General features: G+C 47.3%; 1 non-coding gene across 1 annotated transcript; it reads right to left on the bottom strand.

Moving 5' to 3' along the window:
* Positions 1–2,088: 2,088 nt before the first annotated feature.
* Positions 2,089–4,010, bottom strand: LOC126928607 (small subunit ribosomal RNA). The gene has a single exon (XR_007716842.1). It is a non-coding gene; the product is annotated as a small subunit ribosomal RNA (ribosomal RNA).
* Positions 4,011–4,613: the final 603 nt, after the last annotated feature.

The raw sequence follows: 4,613 nt of genomic DNA, 5'->3' as shown, positions 1-4,613 counted from the left end.
ATCTTTTCATATATTTTTTAAAACTCTTGTACTCCATGTACTCTTAATACTCGGTTCGAGCGAAGCCGAGATCCGACACGACCGACCAACGGGAATCGGACGCGCAGAAGTCGCCGGAAGATCGACGACACGAAAACGTTCGAAAATGAAATCCGACGAACGCGCGAAGATACGCGCGTCCGCCGGCCGGGCGAAAAGTACATTATGATATATAACAACCATCGAGATCGAAGCTCCGTTCGTCAGGAAACGACGGGGATATAACACCCGATTCTGAATCCTCTGTGCAGCACACGATCTCGCGAAGAAATACGCACGGTGGCTAGCCCATATATATATATATATGTGTGTGTGTGTATATATAATACGATATGCATTCCTCTCGTCCAATTATTCAAGAAAAAGAGCGTGCGCCTCCATCGTTCGGGTGATGTAAAGATTCGATGGGACTCGCGCGACCCTCGGCCTCGAGCGGTCTTTCCTCCCAATATCCAGAAGCCGAGCTTTGAAAAAACTCTAGCGACGGCACGGGTGTCCGACTCACGACATCGAGGCTTCGAAGTCGGCGATCTCCTCCGAACGGATGGCGATCGCGACGACTCAAAGCGTGAAAAATCGACGAAAGAGAACACATCTCCGTTCAGGTGATTGTTTTTTTTAAAAAATAAAAAAATTCGATGGGACTCGCATCCATCTACCTCGCGCGGTCTTTCTTCCCAATATCCAGAAGCCGAGCTTTGAAAAAACTTCAGCGACGGCACGGGTGTCCGACTCACGACAACGAGGATAGACAGCCTGCGGTCCCCTCTGAACGGGTTATATGCGACGAACTAGACGAAACTTTAGTCGTTCAGGTGGTATAAAAAAAAAAATTCGATGGGACGCACGCGCAGCCGTCGTCCTCGAGCGGTCTTTCTTCCCAATATCCAGAAGCCGAGCTTTGAAAAAACTCTAGCGACGGCACGGGTGTCCGACTCACGACATCGAGGGTAGACAGCCTGCGGTCCCCTCTGAACCAACTTCGGCTAGACTAGTTACGAATCGTTGCTACGCATCGTCATCATAGTCATCGTCATCATCATCATTATCATAGCGGGCCAACATCCACGCAATGCGTTTTCGTTCTAGGTTACCCGATCCACGAGTATGTTACAAGTGGTTTCGTTATTTCGAACAAAACGACATACGAAGAACACACGCCCTATGGGTAGGAAGCACGTTTCGAGAACGACCGAGAGCGGTGAAAGAGACGAAAGGTCGACGCGCATAAGGTATCCATGGATCTTCGAAGAGAACCTTCGAAGATATGTCGGTATCCTTTCTACATGCGCGACTCGCTACTCGTACTTTCGCTCTCGTCGACTCGTTTTAGTCGCTTCGTTCGATCCCAAAGAGGAGTCTTCGATGTCCCGTTGCTAGGAGGAGAGCAGACGCAACACAGACCACGAAACATAGAAGAGAATAGGCGAGCATGATCTCTCCGACACGAGGCACTTTAGAGATTTTGTTATTCGTTTGTACGGTCTCCACGACGCAAAAAAAAAAATACGAGATCGTGGCGGCGGGTCTTTCTGTATACGGCCTCACGCAAGCGCCTCGATCTCATTTCTCTTTACGGGTGGTTTCCATTCGTAATTTTTCGTTCGATATTCGTGTCAAAGTTTAATTTTCGAAAGCTCAAGTTCCCATTTATAGTTTTATTATAAAATCATAATATTCGCAGACGGCGGGTCTTTCTGTGTACGACCTCACGCAGGCGCCTCGAATTCGTTTATGTATGTATATATATATATATATATATATATGTATCTCTTCATCCCGATGATCGAGAGAGAGTGCCACCTTCTCTTCATATAGTTTCGTAGCTGGAGGGTCGTCTCCTCCTTATGTCTTTTCATCATTTTGCCAACGGAGTAAGCCACGCTCCGGGCGAATTTAACTGTTCTTTGTTAAAGTATATAGCTTGTTGATACGTCGTATATACTTTGGTTCGTCGATATAGGAGGAGTACGGCTCCTTACCGACTTATACAGTTTCGTATTTTTCAAGTGTTCAAGTCAAATTCTTTAAGTTTTTGTGTTATATCGTTAATGATCCTTCCGCAGGTTCACCTACGGAAACCTTGTTACGACTTTTACTTCCTCTAAATGATCAAGTTTGGTCATCTTCCCGGTAACATCGGCAATGCTTATCACATTGGCCGCGCACCAGTCCGAAGACCTCACTAAATCATTCAATCGGTAGTAGCGACGGGCGGTGTGTACAAAGGGCAGGGACGTAATCAACGCGAGCTTATGACTCGCGCTTACTGGGAATTCCTCGTTCATGGGGAATAATTGCAAGCCCCAATCCCTAGCACGAAGGAGGTTCAGCGGGTTACCCGGGCCTTTCGGCCAGGGAAAACACGCTGATTCCTTCAGTGTAGCGCGCGTGCGGCCCAGAACATCTAAGGGCATCACAGACCTGTTATTGCTCAATCTCGTGCGGCTAGAAGCCGCCTGTTCCTCTAAGAAGATTTGTTTGTACGTTGGTAGTAAAAACCCACCGACCGAAGCCGGGGGCCTTCGAGATACCATAAGTTACGTCTATTTAGCAGGCTAGAGTCTCGTTCGTTATCGGAATTAACCAGACAAATCGCTCCACCAACTAAGAACGGCCATGCACCACCACCCACCGAATCAAGAAAGAGCTATCAATCTGTCAATCCTTCCGGTGTCCGGGCCTGGTGAGGTTTCCCGTGTTGAGTCAAATTAAGCCGCAGGCTCCACTCCTGGTGGTGCCCTTCCGTCAATTCCTTTAAGTTTCAGCTTTGCAACCATACTTCCCCCGGAACCCAAAAGCTTTGGTTTCCCGGAAGCTGCCCGCCGAGTCATCGGAGGAACTTCGGCGGATCGCTGGCTGGCATCGTTTATGGTTAGAACTAGGGCGGTATCTGATCGCCTTCGAACCTCTAACTTTCGTTCTTGATTAATGAAAACATTTTGGCAAATGCTTTCGCTTCTGTCCGTCTTGCGACGATCCAAGAATTTCACCTCTAACGTCGCAATACGAATGCCCCCATCTGTCCCTATTAATCATTACCTCGGGGCTCCGAAAACCAACAAAATAGAACCGAGGTCCTATTCCATTATTCCATGCACACAGTATTCAGGCGAAGGTAGCCTGCTTTAAGCACTCTAATTTGTTCAAAGTAAACGTATCGGCCCACCTCGACACTCAGTGAAGAGCACCGCGATGGGATATTAGTTGGACCGCCCGCGAGGAGCTAAGCCCACCGATAGGACGTACCACATAATGCCAGTTAAACACCGCGAGCGGTGAACCGACACTGTGACACACAGATTCAACTACGAGCTTTTTAACCGCAACAACTTTAATATACGCTATTGGAGCTGGAATTACCGCGGCTGCTGGCACCAGACTTGCCCTCCAATTGGTCCTCGTTAAAGGATTTAAAGTGTACCTCATTCCGATTACGGGGCCTCGGATGAGTCCGTATCGTTATTTTTCGTCACTACCTCCCCGTGCCGGGAGTGGGTAATTTGCGCGCCTGCTGCCTTCCTTGGATGTGGTAGCTGTTTCTCAGGCTCCCTCTCCGGAATCGAACCCTGATTCCCCGTTACCCGTTACAACCATGGTAGGCGCAGAACCTACCATCGACAGTTGATAAGGCAGACATTTGAAAGATGCGTCGCCGGTGCTAGATGACCATGCGATCAGCACAAAGTTATTCAGAGTCACCAAAACAAACGATGGACGGACAGACGAGCCATCCGCCACCGATTGGTTTTGATCTAATAAAAGCATTCCTACCATCTCTGGTCGGAATCTGTTTGCATGTATTAGCTCTAGAATTACCACAGTTATCCAAGTAAATGTAGGTATGATCTAAGAAACCATAACTGATTTAATGAGCCATTCGCGGTTTCACCTTAATGCGGCATGTACTGAGACATGCATGGCTTAATCTTTGAGACAAGCATATGACTACTGGCAGGATCAACCAGGGATCTTATAATATATTCCCAAAAACCAGCATTTTCGTTTAAAAGTTCTCTCTGTGTCGTAGGTGGGACGTAAGCACCGTACGACGAGACTTTTCATTTTATATATATATGTAATATGACTTAGAGAGCAACGTTCCATGGTTCAGTAACAACGTCACTCAGCCACTTTAATTCTCCTCCTCTCTCACCATCATATATCGATACAAAGATTCATACTTCACAGAATTATTTCTGTTTGTAACTTTTCTCCTCCAACTTCTCTCGTAGAATATAACTTAGCGGTAAAGCACGTATACGCATGCTGGACATACCGTAAGAATATTCTTTTATAAGCTTCAACACCTCTGTAGAGACGCGTTACCAGAAGATAACGCACTCTACAGAACGCCAAAAGGACCATCGTGCAGCTACAAATAGCTTACAACCGATGGTCTCTGCAAGAATGGCTACTCCGTAAGTACAAGCACACACGCATCCAACTTTTGTCAAATACGTGCACACAGGTCACCCAGCTTCCCGACTAAGGGGAAGCTTGCCACGTTAACGGTCATTACGTCCTAGACTTCGACCCGCGGCGCAGCAGTGTAGAGAAAAAACCAGTACGAG

Source organism: Bombus affinis, unplaced genomic scaffold (assembly GCF_024516045.1).
Source record: "Bombus affinis isolate iyBomAffi1 unplaced genomic scaffold, iyBomAffi1.2 ctg00001137.1, whole genome shotgun sequence".
In the NCBI taxonomy this organism is placed as follows: Eukaryota; Metazoa; Arthropoda; class Insecta; order Hymenoptera; family Apidae; genus Bombus; species Bombus affinis.
Note: the sequence above shows the minus strand (reverse complement) of the source record. Positions and strands in the feature narration are given on the sequence as shown.